Genomic DNA, 17,149 nt, shown 5'->3' with positions numbered 1-17,149 from the left:
TGCTTTTGAATCCCCTTTCTCCCTTTTCAATGATCAGGGAGGAACTTTTGATTGCAGTTTCAAAAGTAACTTTTTGGGTTTGGTCCAAATCGCTAACTAGGGTATAAAACGATTTTCAGGTAGAGTTTAAACTTGGAACAGCAATGAGTTGGAGTGGTATTGATCACAGCTGCACAACTGACTTTCTTAAAGCAGGAAAGGTCTGTACGTTCAGCAAAACATTTTAAATTGCTGTGGCAATGATACAAAATCAACATTTGAGACGCTGTAAACTCATGTTTAGTTCCCAACTCTGCAAGAGATTTGCTTTCCGTCATTTAATTGCGCTTGTTAGCAAAACAAAAGACGAGTAAGGGAAAAAGAAATTGTGAATATGCCTTCCTTTTGGTCAATGGACCGTGACCAGCTTGTTAAAGGGTTAATGTTAAGAACTAGATTGAATTCACTTCATCAGATTCTAATGAAATTACTGTCGCTACCCGGACTGGTAGAAACCACGCAGAGGGGATTAACCCTGCTGTTGTGTAGAGAGATTCTGACCCATATGAAATCGAGCGGTGGAGTTTATTTTATGACTGCCAAGATAACTGAGGATCGCTGCCAAATCTGAACTCAGCAATGCACCTTGTGCCTGAACTCTACGTGTGACCAAATCCTCAAAGAAAACCCAAACCACGGGCGACATTCAAGCAATACTTACAATTACATGTAAGAGCTTTTTCCATGATAATGATTCACTATTTGCATAGCAGCTGCTGGGACATGAACTATCAACCTTTAACGTGTCCAAAATGGAAATTGTGGCGGATTCTGAATAAGCTTGCCAGGATAATGGAGAAAACAATAGCGTGTGGACTTAGCGTGACTTTACTTACTATGGTAACGTGTGGGTAATAACTCCAATTTTAATAGATTTCAGATATGTACTAAAAAATCTGGGCGATTTTCAATTTTATGTTTATTGTCTTTGCAACATGAGGTAATTTTGGCTGTGGAATCAGCTGCCCATTCTGCTTAGAATCATAGAATGATGCAGCAGAGAGGGAAGCCATATTGCTGTATCTGCTCTCCTGGCCTTTCCCCTTCAAGTCTCTAACCAACACTCTTTTGAAAGTTATTGAATCTGCCCTCCCAGAAGGACGCACCATCCAAGGTCAACTAAGGAAGTTAAGGACGGTGTCAAATTGGAAGAAAAGGTCGACAATTCTGCAAAGATTAGTGGTAGGCCAGAAGATTAGGAAAATTTTAGAAACCAAAAGATGACTTTTTTTAAAAAAAGGGAAAAATTAGAGTATGAGAGAAAACTAGCAAGAAATATAAAAACACAGTTTAAAAAAAGACTTCTACAAATAAAAAGGAACAGAGTAGCTAAAATGAGCATTGGTCTCTTTGAGGGTGAGAGTGGGGAATTAAAAATGGGAAATGAGGAAATGGCAGAGGCTTTGAACAAGTATTTTGTACCTGCCTTTATAGTAGAAGACACAAAAAGCATCCTAAAGATAATAGAAAATCAGAAGGCAAAAGGGAAGGAGGAACTTAAAACTAATAGAGAAAAAGTAATGGGAAAACTAATGGGACTAAAGACTGACAAGTGCCCTGGACCTGATGGCCTGCATCCAAGGGTCTTAAAAGAAGTGGCTGCAGAGAAAGTGGATGCAGTAGTTGTAATCTTCCAAAATTCCTTCGACTCTGGAAAGGTCCCAGCAGATTGGAAAACTGCAAATGTTCAAGAAAGGGGCTAGACCGAAAGCAAGAAACTATAGGCCAAATGGCCTAACATGTCATTGGGAAATGCTCAAATTCATTATTAAAGAGGTGGTAGCAGGACATCTAGAAAATTAGGCACAGTCAACATGATTTTGTGAAAGGAGATTGTGTCTGACAAATTTATTAGAGTTCTTTGAGGATGTAACAAGCAGGGTCGATAAAGGGGAATCAGTAGCTGTAGTGTATTTGGATTTCCAAAAGGCATTCAATAAGGTGCCACATAAAGTTACTGCATAAAAGAGCTCATGGTGTTGGGTGATATATGAGCATGGATAGAGGATTGGCTAACAGGAAAGAGAGTCAGGATAAATGGGGCATTTTCAGGTAGGAAAACTAACTCACGGAGTGCCACAGGGATCAGGGCTGGAGCCTCAACCATTTACAATCTATATTAATGACTTGGATGAAGAGACCAACTGTATCATCGGCAAATTTGTTGACAATACGTAGATAGGTGGTAGTGTCACTGAACTAGTAATCCGGAGGCCCATGCTAATGCCCTAGGGCACAGGCTCAATTCCCACCATGGCAGCTGGTGGAATTTAAATTCAATTAATAAAAATAATCTGGAATGACATGATTGTCGTGAAAACCCATCTGGTTCATTAATGTCCTTCAGGGAAGGAAATCTGCTCTCCTTACCTACTCTGGCCTACATGTGACTCCAGATCCACAAACATGAGGTTGACACTTAACTGCCCTCTGAAATGGCTGAGCAAGCCTCTCAGTTGTCAAGGGCAATTAGGGATGGGCAGCAAATGCTGGTCTTGCCAGTGACGCCCATGTCCTATGAAAGAATTTAAAAACACAGTGGCGCAGTGGTTAGTACTGCAGCCTCACAGCTCCAGTGACCCGGGTTCAATTCTGGGTACTGTCTGTATGGAGTTTGCAAGTTCTCCCTGTGTCTGCGTAGGTTTCCGCCGGGTACTCTGGTTTCCTCCCACAGCCAAAAGATTTGCAGGTTGATAGGTAAATTGGCCATTATAAATTGCCACTAGTATAGGTAGGTGGTAGGGGAATATAGGGACTGGTGAGGACGTGGTAGGAATGTGGGATTAGTGTAGGATTAGTATAAAATGGTGTTTAATGGTTGGCACAGACTCGGTGGGCCGAAGGGCCTGTTTCAGTGCTGTATCTCTAAATCTAAAATCTAAATAGGCCCAATGTTTCAATTTCAGTTCATTGAGTTGGACTGAACCTTGGCAGTTGTGGCCAGGGTGTGAATCACCTCGGTTTCTGACTCTGATCTACAGTTAGCAAATCCTGCTGGAAAGTGCACATGTTTAGATCAGAGCGAGTGCAGATACAGGCCTGGTAATGTTCATGGGGAAAAGCTAAATAGGAACAGGAGTAGGGCCTACTTCATTATTCAATTCAATCACAGCAAATCAACTCCACTTGTGTCAACCGTAGCTTAGTTGGTACTACTTTACCTCTGAGTCGCAAGGTCCCACTCCAGAGCTTGAGCACAGAAATCAAGGCTGACACTCCAGTGCAGTACTGAGGGAGTGCTGCACTGTCGGAAGTGCAGTCTTTCGGCTGAGATGTTAAACTGAGGCCCCATTCTGCCTGCTCAGGTGAATGTAAAAGATCCTATGGCACTATTTTGGAGATCAGCAGAGGAGTTATCCCTGGTGTCTTGGCCAATAATTTTCCCTCAATCAACATCATAAAACAGTTATTTGGTCATTATCACATTGCTGTTTGTGGCAGTTTGCTGTGCGCAAATTGGCTGCCAGGCTTTCCTACATTACAACAGTGACAACAGAGTACCAGCAAAAATCTATCTGAAAGTCCAATTGTCTCAACATCCATAGCCTTTCGAGGAAGGCAGTTCCACATTACCATGGCAGTTTGTGTGGAAAAAGTGCTTTCTGATTTTGCTTCTGAATGGCAGAGCTCTAATTTAAAGATCATGTCACCTTGTTCTGGACTCCCCACATTGGCAGAAATGATAGAATCATAGAATGGTTACATCACAGGAGGAGATCATTTGGCCCGTTAAGCCTGTGCAAGCTCTCTGAAGGAGCAACTCACCTAGTGCCACTCCCCTGCCTTCTCCCCGTAGCCCTGCACATTCTTCCTTTTTCAGTTAATAATCCAATTCCCTCTTGAATGCCTCGATTGAACCTGCCTCCACCACACTCTCTGGCAGTGCATTCTCTGACGTGTGGAAGTGGATACCTCATACTCATACAACATAGAGCTAATTGTTCAAATAAGCATTGGTAGTGAATAACCTTGCCTGCTGCCAGCATGTAAAAGAAAATTACAGGCAACTAAATCAATGGAGAGAAAATGGTGGCAAAGAGCTTATGATTCCCCAATATTACCCCTTGCCAATGTGTACTTGGAAGAATTTGGGTTCACAACTTTCCCTAGAAATAAACATTTTAAAAAACATTCCAAGATTATATATTTACAAAATTTAATGTGAAATTAGGACTTGCGGCTGTTCAATTTTCAGTCCGTTAACACCCTTTCTGTACTAATGCTTTGTCTTTCAACACACCATTAACATATCTTTGCTCCATGACCTTCTGGTCAGCTATTCTGTGACCTTGGCCTATCTACACCTTCTCCTTTGTTATCTCTTGCCCCACCCCCACTTTATTTGCTTATAACTTTTTACATTTCTAATATTTGCCAGTTCTGAAGAAGGGTCACTAACTTGAAACGTTAACTCTGCTTCTCTCTCCACAGATGCTGCCAGACCTACTGAGTGTTTCCAGCATTTCTTGGTTTCATTTCAGATTTCCAGCATCCGCAGTATTTTGCCTCCATCTCCTAGCCTGGTCCCTCCCGTACGTACTATGCCAATATATATACAATGTAGGCCCACACATAAAGAATGACTTTTTGGGTAAGTTAGCCTGGGAATCTATATTCCAGCAACATAATTCTGTGCGTTCAGAACAAGAGTGAAAGGGAAACATATTCCTACTGGGATGAGTTTAACAGCTGAGAGGAACTGTCAAGGTACCTACAATGTCCTTTCTGCAATTTCCTTAGTGAATTATGATGCACATCTTATAACTTGGCTCATAACGTATGAGTCAGTATTCAAATGTATTAATGATGTCTGTGCTAGCGCCAGCATAATCAGTTAGCTAATTAGTCAAATGAGTGTTCTAAATAATGAACTCTACAAAGTTTCTTTCCATTTCAGGGTAGCTTTGATGCTGAACTTTATAATACAAGCTGGTAATGTGACATGTTGGATTAATCAGGATGTTTGGTGGTGCGTTTATTACCACTAAGTTTCAAGATTTTCTTTAAGTTTAGATATCTGGTGGGGTGGGGGGTGGGATGCAGACACACGTGGCATTTAGAAATAGTTTTGCACTGTTAAGTATAAATTGAGAGTAAATATCAATATTTGTGAAATAATAGCTTCACAAAAGAGAAAGCAATTAGCATTTTATTTATTAGTGAGCTGATTGAATCCCTTTGGTCTCAAGATCTAGTCCTGTATCACAAGTGTGACAAATTAAACAGCCCAATTTTCAGTTGAACTGAACACCAAGAAGGTTAAAGAGCACAACATAAGGAGCTGGAGAGTGCCAAGTGGAATGCTAGTAATGTTTCTCCAGTTTGTATTTTCTGCCCGCTTGTCAGCAATGACAAAAAGCCATGTTCCCCTCAGTTTAATAAAAAAACATTTCTGAATAAGTTAATGTCATCATTAGTTGCAGAGATATGAGACAGAGGTGGGCTCATTTTCAAAGTGGTTTATTGCTGTCAAAAAACGATTGATAAAACATTGACAAAGGTCAGAACTGACAAAAAAAAAACTCCAACAGTAGGTATTATGTTAGCAGGTATGACATTTCATCTAAATGGTCCTTTGGCAGCATAAATCAGTGAAAGTACTGGATTGAGAGAGTAAATTTTCCATGACGTATTTTGATTGAAGAGGGCCACTTTAGTCCTAGGCAGTGCAGTACTTGACATTTGGTGTCTGTGTTTCCAAATATCGCCACTTTTAGCCTCTAGTTGGAGTGTGTACAGCTGCAAATGGAATGATTTACATCACTGTCCTTCTGATCTACTGCAGGAAGAAATGATATTTCTGTAGGGACTTTCTCAAGCCAGTATGGCTTGATTTGAACTTGTTGAGAATGATCTTGAGTTAACACAGACAACGCTGGTTGAAACTGTGGAAAATGACAATGGGCATGAATGAAGGGATAACCTGGTTGCTTGCATTCCCATTGCGTTCCATCTTCGTGACCTTAGTGAGTGTCGAGGGACTGTTCTCACAGGTTCCAGGCTGCAGCCTCCTGCTGACCAAATTTCCTGTTCTTGACCCAAGGTTGGCCAGGGGGGGTCACCAAGAAAATTTATGGAAATGAGGCCCGTCCATTACGCTAGCCTAGAACTCCCCTTCGTGGAACTCTCTGGGTGCACCGCCCATTTTGGGATCACAAACTTACACCACAGAAGGGAGCCACTGAACCAGTGCAGGGTCTCTGGGAGAGCTCTCCACTTATTCCCATTCCCTTGCCCGTCCATTGACAAAGGGTGCCTATCTGAAATGCGAAACTGTCTTTTGATGGTTGCTGATGCTATGTATTGCCATCACTTTCTATTTTTATTCTAGATTTTCACTTTTTTTTCTCCTTTTCCACTTATCACTGCTTGCACTGTAACTTTATTCCAGATGCAGCAACACCTGGCCAATATCCAGGTTTAGACTGATAAGTGGCAAGTAACATTCGCGCCAGGCAATGACAATTTCAAACAAGAGGGAATCCAACTATCTCCCCTTTAACGTTCAATGGCATTACCATCGCTGAATCCCCCACTATCAACATCTTGCAGGTTACCATTGACCAGAAACTGAACTGGAGTAGCCACATAAATACTGTGGTGACAAGAGCAGGTCAGAGGCTGGGAATTCTGTGGCAAATAACTCTCCTCCTGACTCTCCAAAGCCTGTCCATGATCTACAAGGAACAAGTCAAGAGAGTGTTGGAATGCTCTCCACTTGCCTGGATGGGTGCAGCTCCAACAACACTCAAGAAGCTCAACACTATCGATAGTGGCGCAGTGGTTAGCACCACAGCCTCACAGCTCCAGCGACCCGGATTCAGTTCTGGCTACTGCCTGTGTGGAGTTTGCAAGTTCTCCCTGTGACCATGTGGGTTTCCACTGGGTGCTCTGGTTTCCTCCCGCAGCCAAAGACTTGCAGGTTGATAGGTAAATTGGCAATTGTAAATTGCCTCTAGTGTAGGTAGGTGGTAGGAGAATTGAGGGAAGGTGGGGATGTGGTAGGGAATATGGGGTTAATGTAGGATTAGTATAAATGGGTGGTTGTTGGTCAGCACAGACTTGGTTGGTTGAAGGGCCTGTTTCAGTGCTGTATCTCTCTATGACTATCCAGGACAAAGCAACCTGCTTGATTGGCACACCATCCACCACCTTCAACATTCACTACCTCTACCACTGACGCACAGTAGCAGCAGTGTGTATCATCTACAAGATGCACTGCAGCAACTCACCAAGGCTCCTGAAAAAGGACCTTCCAAACCTGTGACCTCTACCACCTGGAAAGAAAAGGGCAGCAGATGCATGGGAACACCACCACTTGCAAGTTCCCCTCCAAGCCACACACCAACCTGACTTTGAAATATATTGCCGTTCTGTCACTGAGTCAAAATCCTGGAACTCCCTTCCTAACAGCACTGTGGGTGTAACTATACCCTGAGGGCTGCAGCGGTTCAAGAAGGCAGCTCACCACCACCTTCTCAAGGGCAATTGGGGATGGGCAATAAATGCTGGCCTTGCCAGCAATGCCCACATCCCATGAGCAAATTAAAAAAAAATGTAAATTCTACTTTCACAGTTTGAAATCTGAATGACTGTGGCATAGTTTCCTGCTTCAGTGAGGAATAACGGTTCCCCAGCTGTAAATTTTAATGTCTCAGCTTACCGGAAGGGTGGCATATAAACTATTGCAATCATTCGATGGCTGAGAACCATTAAAGTCGCAAATCACCCCATCACCTGTCATGTATATCACCCACAGTGAGAATACAATAGGATTAATTTAGACTGCCTGACAGTTTCAGAATGGGAGTCAGCAGTTCCATTAACACATACAATGCAGCCAGCTCCATTATGAAAGGGGCCTACCACTGGGTGTCCAAAGCGACTGCCTGTCTCAGACGATAGGCCCTTTTAATAAGGAAATGGGATCCTATAATGTAAATTGGAGCTGGTCAGAGACTGTGCAGTTCCACTGGCGATAGAACCATAGAGGCCCACCAAAGATGAGAGTTGAATTATTCTTGTGGGCCCCAGGGAAACAAAAGACCACAATCATCATCTGGGCCCTGCTGCTCCAGGAACCTCCAGCCCTCTGCAATCTCAACCTAGCCACCTCCCCTTCCTGTTGGCCCAATCCTGAGGCCTGTTTAGCACCCTGCAGCTCACCTGCTAGATTAAAATGAGGCCTCAAAATCACAGGCAGTTTATTAGCTGCAGTAACGGGAGGCTGAACAGCAAACTCTGTCGCTTGGTTGTCCCAATGGTTCTTTAGGCCACTCAGTCACAATACATTCCTCCTCAATACAGGCCACTTCATTGCTGTGCTATCTTTGTTGTGAACCTACTGAACCTGAGTCCAAATTCTTTTGATGGCCGGGCTTCCCATGTGGTGAGCAGTCTGCATAGTGGCGCAGTGGTTAGCACTGCAGCCTCACAGCTCCAGGGACCCGGGTTCGATTCTGGGTACTGCCTATGTGGAGTTTGCAAGTTCTCCCTGTGTCTGCGTGGGTTTTCTCCGGGTGCTCCGGTTTCCTCCCACAAGCCAAAAGACTTGCAGGTTGGTAGGTAAATTGGCCATTATAAATTGTCACTAGTATAGGTAGGTGGTAGGGAAATATAGGGACAGGTGGGGATGTTTGGTAGGAATATGGGATTAGTGTAGGATTAGTATAAATGGGTGGTTGATGGTCGGCACAGACTCGGTGGGCCGAAGGGCCTGTTTCAGTGCTGTATCTCTAATCTAATCTAATTTGTGTTGGGGGAGTTGGGGGGTGCTTACAGAGACCACTGTTGAAGGACGGGGGTGGTGATAATTAACACTGCACAGTTATGGCTGCCCAAATAGTACCAACTTTTTTTATATTCTGCTTACAACGATTCCTTTCTGGAATGCTGATTCTGGTTATTTACTGCTATGTTTGGAGGGAGGAAGCGGTATTTTACAAGCTCTGTGCTTAACAGGACCAAACTAGCACCAGGGTCCGAATGATGTCTTAAGGATTTTGCAGTAAACAAGCAGTCTGCCTGTTTATGGCGGTTGTGCTGATCACCTAATTCCAGGCCTCCTTGAAAATATCATTGGGCAGGAAGTCAATAGTAAGTTTATTTTTGTCTTTTCTGTTCTCTCTACCACCCCATCTCGACCAAAAAATGGAGCAGCAAAGAGGGCAAATTTGGGGCCTATTTTTCTAAGACAATCTGCAATAATTTTGACTTTGGGAGCCTGGGGACATTTTACTGGGTTAAAGGTGCCACATTAGTGCAAGCTGTTGTTTGTTGTTAGCGTAAGGTAGGTCATATCAGTCAGCTGCTCGCTTTACAGCTGTTTTTATTTTATTTGGCTTCAATAGAAATATAAATTGGGAGATACGTATAGTGGGTGGCTGAAACGATATCACCCGGTTCACACTATCACCCAAAGCCAACATTATCAGCAGTGAGTGACAGTAATGCAGAACAGGTCCGTCAGAGAGGAAATGGTTGAACATTTGTGTACAACGCTTCTTTTAATATAGAATTCTGAGGCAGAGCTTGATCTCTTTTCATGGTAATCAGAAGTCCTCAAGCCTTAAACACGCACCCAAATAGTTGGTTTTATGTCTGAACTCCATTCCTCGCTTCTGAGTCAGAAGGTTGTTGCTTCAAGCTCCATTTCAAAACTTGATTGCATACACGAAGCTGGCAGCTCCATGCAATATTGAACTGGTGGTGTATTGTCGGAGGTGCTGTTTTACAGATGAGATGTTAAACTGAAGGGGCATCTGCCTGTTCAAGTAGAAGTATGTCAGGAGTAAACAAAGGATAGCAAGAGGTTTGGCTTAGATTAAAAAAAAAAACAGTGGTTTAAGAAGATAGAAAAATTGCTGAGGTATTTCACCACTATTTTTCAATGATACTCAAGAAATGGGGGAGAGATGCCAAAATTCAGGGTACAGTTTAAAGGTGAATGTCAACGGTACAAGTGGAAAGTCACAAGGGAGAATAATCATTGCATAGTCAGCCTGCTGGAGTAAACTGGGCACAGAATACAGTCCTTGCAATGGAAGAGGTAGGCTCGATCAGAATTAGGCCTTGGGCCTTATTTAAATTGGACAGATAAGCTGTCTATGCCATCAGCATGACCCCAGGCAGTTTACCAGTAAAGTGGTCAATGTTGGGCAGTTGTGTACTGGGAGAGGAGGAGGTAATTGGGTGAGGGGGAGGTGATCAGGGAGAGAGCAACTGGGGGAGGTGATTGGAGGCCAGCAACTGTCTTGGGGCTATTGTGGTGCTAATGTTGTATGGTTACCTTAAGAGTGATGCCCCTTTAAGATCTCAGTATGCTAATGAGCTAAGTACCAGGATGCAGTCATGTGACTAAGCCAGAGTCACTCTGCAATTATAACACCTAGAGGAAGGTTCTGTAAATAGTTTTCTCTGTACTGTACATAATAGTTTAGCTGTTCATAAACCTTTTTGAGTTCTTCAACGAACTGCACTCCACACGTCTCATTTATGTTGCATCAGACAACATAAAGAACTCATCACAGCTTGAAGGAATATTCCTGCTCTTCCTGGCTCCCCAAGAAGCATGCTTAAACATACATTAATAATTTTTCTTTCTTTGGAGGCCATATGTATCACTAAAACCTAATTTACATAGTCAAAGGGCCTAGTGCCTGTTCTGGGTATCCATCTGGGATGCCTAAAAAATGGGTCCCATAAGTTTAGCAGTGGGGACAGCCATGATTGATTTTTGCATGGACAATATTTGGTTGGCTGCCAGTTACAAGCAGAGGGCCACAAAGTTCAGCAAAGTTCAGTGATTGGCCACTGTTGTGCAAACTTCTTTCCAAAAAATTTAAAGGCAGTAATTGTCCATATTTGCAGTCGATACCAAAATTGGAAACAATGGAAAATGATGAATATCAATGCACTTAAATACAAAATCATTTTGACAGGCTCAGTGTGTGGGTGAAGAAATAATAGATGCAATTTAATACAGGGAAGTGTAAGGTTACAAGATTTTTTACAGGGAAGGTTGATGTGGATGCTAAATGGGAAGAGACTTGAGGTATCGGAGCATGATAGAGATCTAGGGGTTTTAGTGGACAAGTTAGGAACACCATCAACAAAACATCCTAAGTCTTTCAAATGTCAGACACATAGCAAGGGGTAAAATAGATTATCCAGATCAGTATTTGTCCCTGATGAGACCATATTTGGAGTCATGTGTGCATTGTTGTCTCCCTGGCCTAGAAATTCAGGGTGAGCTGCTGGCACTTGTCGCCACAGGAAGCTCACCCAATAGAAGCATGTACTTTAAGGTTCCTTCCTATGCCAGCAGCAGCCCTCAGGTATCTTCCAGGAGAGGAAGGGGTAGACAGTGGGAGAAAGCACTGATCATGGATAACCGCGGCCTGAGGAAATATTGTGGAGCCATAAGAAGCATTTATGCTCCTACCAGCCCCAGAGAAATTTCAAATACAACTCACTCCATCTTTTCAGTGATGGTCGCTAGCTAGGCCACATCCATGCCCCTAAGGCCGGAGGTATGTCTGCTCAAGACAGCCCAATTTCTGGTAATGGTCTTTAACCCAGCTTTAGGCCCCTAATTAGCATCTGGAAGAGGCCTAATGTATGCTTTCAGGGCCACTCTGGATGTCTGAAAAAATGGCTCAACCCAATTTCTGGTCGAAGGCTTTTCAGGCGTCCTGGGGGCACAAGATATTGTAGCCCAAAATTTGTCCACTTTGTGACTTCTTATGCCTGTAACACGGGTACAGCAAGGAACTGTTCCGACCCGCCCCTCACCATTTTTAAAAGGATATTCCATTATTCGTGGGGATATAGGAAAGGGTTACTTAAGGGAAAGAAGAATGAGGAGGCATTGACTACCCTGGGTCTTTTCTGTCTTGAAGAGAGAAGTTTGAGGGATATGATAGAAGTGTTCAAAATTATAAAAGATTTAGACAAATTGGATCCAAGTAAGCATATCTGCCATGTACTGAATTTAAGCACAGGAAGAGAGAACTACAAATTAAGAACATCAAAAGAGAATAGAAAATGCAGGAGGAACATTTTTTGCGAAAAGAGTGGTTTGTATGTAAAACGGATTGCCTGCACAATTGGTGGAACAAGGGAATCTAATCAATTTCAAGAAGGAACTAGACAGCCTCCTGTAAACAAATATCCCATTAGAAATGCACCAAGGGATACTGTGATTTAGGTAGGCTAGATGGACAGCAGATCTTCTCCTGCCTGAAACTAATATCACATAACAGATTTTTAGTAAAGCAGGAAATTCTTCTGGTCTCCTGACCAGCATTCGTTCCTCAATTGCCACCGAAAATAGATTAGCTGGTCCCTTATCTAATGTGCTGTTTGTGCGACTTTTGTCTTCATTTGCATGTTGCACTTTTCCTACATAATAACAGTAACTACACTTCAAAATAGCTTATCGGCTGTGAAGTGCTTTACGATGTCCTGCGGATGGAAAGGGCACTGCATGCATGCAAGTTTTTTGTTCCTTTTATTTTTGCAGAGGCACCTCATTAGAGTTTTACTATTGGCCTTCATAGCTTGTTTTCATGCGACTATGTGCAACCACCTTGGCCATCAGATTATTCTCGTGCCCTTTCAAAGGGTGAGTTTTCATACTGTTATCAGGTCTCTTGAACTTACACCACCACTCAATTAGATCATAGCTGACCTTCTACCTCAAATCCACAATAGCCCTTGATTCCCAGCAAAAGAGAATAAACTTGCTGTTCCCTAAAGATGGCTTTTATCAGTCAAGTGATGCAACAACACTCTTGCCCAACCATCATAAAGTAGCAAAAATAAGTAACAAATTGCCAATCACATGATACAAAGGCGCATGGTTAAAAAACTGACTGACATGAAGCTGATGGTTGATGGAGGGAAATTTAATCTTGAGGGCAGCAGCAAAAGCATGACCTCCCAAAGGGGAAAAATCAAATGGGGGAAGGCTTAATACGATTATAAAAAAAGTAAGCTTTTACAATTTAAAAAAAAAACTTGCAGCAATGTATTCAAGGTACTAACATACTCTTGGGGTTTGGAAGACATTCAGAATCCACTCGAGCTTTTAATTTTCATACAGGATATCATCCAAAAAAACCTTGTTCATGCTTCGGCACTGTAACATTATCCAAAAGCATTTGTTATTCTCTGCATAATTTGTGACTTGTCATGACCTTGTCATTGGTGAGTTATCAGGCTGTATCACTAGTAAGATGAGATTGCCCTGGCACTTGTGGCTATGACATATCTTTGAATCTGTATTCACTGCCAGGCCCGGTGTATCAGACTAGACTGCCTTGCACGGGCTCTGTGCACTAGAGCTGTCACTCATAGCAATCATTCACCAAGGGCTGGTGTTTTAACGATTCCGTCTTAGTTGAGCGGGCACTAAATTTTGCCCACATTCCTAAATTTGCTTGTGAGAGTAAATATTGCAAATTGACCTTAACGCAATTGCTCTTTGTGTTCATTAATTCTGCTTGTTAACTGTTTGATAAGGAGCAACGAATGGGGAACATTCACATTTGCTGTGAATTTACTTCCACGTCGAATGGAATCTTCTTGACCGGATGGAGGTGGCTTTGGGGATGGGGGTTGCATGGAAAGTTGGACTGAGGCATGTCGGGCCCACTTCCCAAGTTTTTTCCACCTCAGGAGATTTTCCTGGAGGCAGACTCCATGTGGCAGGGGCTATCTGCCTGTCCAGGGGTTGGGGATGGCCATTCAAGGTATTTAAAAGGACAATTGGCCCTTAATTGTATACAGCATTGCAATTTTATGGAAGCACACGGGCTCTGCACTGTCAGGAGCTCAGCAACAGATCGGAGGTGGCCTCATGACAAAGGATCCAAAGGACATGGGAGGCTGCTATTCATGCCGTTAGCACGGAACAAAAGGCTGAAATGGGCATAGATACGGCAAAAAGCATTCCTGTGGAGAGATTGCCCTTCCAGACTGACCACCCTAACAGCTCTGGGCCTTAATTCTTCTTGATCCCTCTGAAGACCTTCAACAGCACCTCCATTTTGAGGTGCCCTCGTGCTTTCCAGCTGTCTCAGCAGCACTCACCCTCCCAGTCAGGCTGCCAGCTGTCAGGCTCTCCAATTGGGCCTCCCATTATGGTGTCTTGCCTGTGATCCTTAATTGGACGGTGAACAAGGAGGCAGCCTGTTATTAGGTTGCCTCCTGTAAGATCACGCCACAGGACACACCTCTCACAAGCAGTCGGGACCTGCAAATGGTCCCAATGTCTGTCAGAATCTTTTCCACTTTAAAAAAATTTCAATCTGTTGTGTTCACTTGTTCCTTTTAAAACTGGTTTTAGGCACCAAAGGAAGCCAACAAATTTCCAGACTGCTGAGCAAAGTAACAGATAATGATAAACAGAGGAGTCTTGCACTGAACTTTGCAGCATGGATGATGAATTAAGTCTATTAATGGAAGCAGAAGTTTGAGGTTTCAGGAGATGAATTTTCAGCTCTTGGTGCTATTTCATGCCCTGTGAGTACCAGCTGATTGGACACAGTACGCAGCAGTGGGTACAGTGACTATGGTCTGAATTTTTGTTCTGGGGTTGGGAACCCAAAGCCCAGATCATTTCTGGGTCTTGAGCCTGCTCCGAGGTACCTAATTGGGCAGGGGTGAGAGTGCCCAATTAGTGGTGACAGGACTGGCATGGAGGCAAAGGTGGGCCCTTTGAAAAGGTGAGCAACAACCATGGCTGGGCTTGCCACTCGCTGAAGTAAATGCAGAAGCAGGGGATCAGCATGAGAAGCAATGGAATGCCTTCAACGCGGCTGGGCCCCAGAATTATCGGACACCTCCCTTGAGGCATTAATGGAGGCTATCAGTGACAGAAGAAACATCATCTTCACACATCTGCAAGAAGGAACCTGCTGAAGGAAACAGAAAAGGCAAGGATGGAGGTGGAAAATGGGATCAGCAGCAGGGGAGTGACCTGAAGGATATGGGTCTAATGCCAGAAGAGATTCGTAAGGTCTGGAAAGGTGAGTGGCAAGTGGCACTCAGGTGACCAGCTCTGTATGCAGCATAATGCAGGCAAAATGGACGTGCAGAATGTCCATAGGTTTCCATAATAGTATCAGATCAAGTGGCGAGTTGTATCACTGAGACAGCAGCCAACTTAATATATAGGGTGATATTCAGAAGAGAGCATCACTGAGGAGGGCACCAGTTCATCTGAATGTCCTGCTGGAATAGGTGAAGAAGGGCATCCAACTCATGACTCTTTCTGTCCTCATTCTGCAGGAAAAGAGAGTCCACAATGCCCATGAAATGGTCAGAATGGGTGGTGGTGTGCCCGAGCTGTACTGTCTAATGCCAGTGGAGGAGGCGGCGCTAAATATTTCCAGAGTGCTGATGTACCAGTCTGTGTGTGATGGGGAGTTGGGAGACAGGTCAACCACTTGATAGCTTTATCTTTGGGTTTAGGGCATGGAGAAGATTCCAGTCAGTGGCCTTATCCAACATCCAAGGGAGCCACGAAATGGCTGAGGCAGCTGAAGGGGCCACCACGCAGGGCACTAGCATGACCCTTCGGCCCCTTTCTCCCTCTGACCAGGGAACCATCTGTGCTGACAGCGGCTGCCCTGCAATGACCCGGGTGCAACAGCCTGCGGAGGATCACCCTTGGGAACCTCCAAGATGAGGACGGAACCCATGGGCATCTCAGCCAGAGGCAGTGTCAAGGGAGCAGGCTGCCTCCACGTCATCCTCTGCCACAGGGGAGCAGATTGTCGAAGTGGTAGGGAAAGAAATGTGCTATGCTGTTAACTTCACTTCATGGGTCATCTGACTGCTGTTTTCCACATTCATCTGTCTTGTTTTTATTTCCATATAAGTTGTTCAGGTAATCAAACTGATGTGTGTTCAAGCTTCATGTCAAAAGGGGTGGAGTTTCGGGCTGAGTGGTGTGCAGTGCAGTATGGTACGGTAGGCGTGCGGATGTGTGCGGGGCTCTGGGATTGATGTATTTCCGTGCTCTGTGATGTTGGAGAATGTTAGAAGTGGAAACCTCATTCTCCATGGTCACTGCTGGCAATGGGACTCCTCAGATATGGGTCATCATGGAATGATAGCTCTCTATGCTGGGAGGTGTTATGGGTTCATTTGTCATAAGGATTTAAAGGTAATTGGGTGACATTCCACTTCCTCCTCCCAGTCCTCCAAGGTGGAGTGGCATTCCACGTCCTCCTCTTCATCCAGCTCTATGCTTCCTTTCATTGTCATGTGTAGAGCATAGCGGACAACCACAATACAAGACTCTCTCTGGCTGGCACATAACGGAGGGTACCACCTGAACATTGAAGGCAATGGAAGTGCATCTTCATGATGCCAATGGTCTGTTCAATGCAGGTCCATGTTAGGAGATAGGCAAAACAACCAGAGCTTTTGCCACCCGTGTTTGGGTAGCAGACGGGCATCAGAACCCATCTCTTTATTGGTTAACCCTGATCTCCCAGCAGCCAGCCATGGAGTCTGAATGTGGGCCTGAAGAGGTGCAGCACCTGGGACTCCCGCAGGGTAAAGGAATTATGACAGCTGCCCAAGAACAGAGTGCAGACATGCAAGATGTACTTCCTATGGTCACATGGACATTCAAACTGCTCCTGTCAAGCCTTATAATGAGCTCCTCAATGAGTTCAACAACTATTTCATTTGAGGCATGCGAGTTTTCCATTTCCTCTGCTCCTGGCGTCTCTTTTCAAAATCGCTACGTTCAATTTCTGTTCAGGAATCTGGCTGGCTGGTGTGTTGGTGACATGGCTATGTGGGTGCAATCAATGACCCTGTGGGCCTGAGGGAATCCATTGGTAGTAGCAAACCCCAATGCCCTCTGTGCCTGTGCAGGCCAATCTGTCAAAATGGATGTAGCTCAACCCACCATTCTGGAATATGGCACCCATGACCTGTAGGATGATGTGATGAGTTGCCATCTGCGAGATGCCACCCAGGTCCGCATCTTATCTCTGGAAGAACCCGGTGGCATAAACATTCAATGCCACAGTGACCTTGACGGCTGCAGGTAAGGGACTGGCATGGGGGCCGTGAGGCCTCAGGTCAT

The 17,149-nt window shown here is 44.2% G+C and overlaps 1 protein-coding gene across 4 annotated transcripts in view; it reads left to right on the top strand.

Moving 5' to 3' along the window:
* The first annotated feature begins 513 nt into the window (after positions 1–513).
* The window catches only part of lingo2 (leucine rich repeat and Ig domain containing 2), a 732,996-nt gene continuing 716,360 nt past the window's right edge, over positions 514–17,149 (top strand). For 2 of the 4 annotated variants that reach the window (XM_068028955.1, XM_068028958.1), the window contains exon 1: positions 514–879. The gene's annotated coding sequence lies outside the window, so the exon portion shown is untranslated. Of the gene's footprint in view, positions 880–15,048; positions 15,072–17,149 lie in introns of those variants that run through there. The other 2 variants (XM_068028956.1, XM_068028957.1) reach the window with 2 other exon arrangements.

This window comes from Heterodontus francisci, chromosome 4, assembly GCF_036365525.1.
Source record: "Heterodontus francisci isolate sHetFra1 chromosome 4, sHetFra1.hap1, whole genome shotgun sequence".
Taxonomy (NCBI): domain Eukaryota; kingdom Metazoa; phylum Chordata; class Chondrichthyes; order Heterodontiformes; family Heterodontidae; genus Heterodontus; species Heterodontus francisci.
The sequence above is the reverse complement of the archived record's forward strand: the minus strand, read 5'-3'. Positions and strand labels throughout refer to the sequence as shown.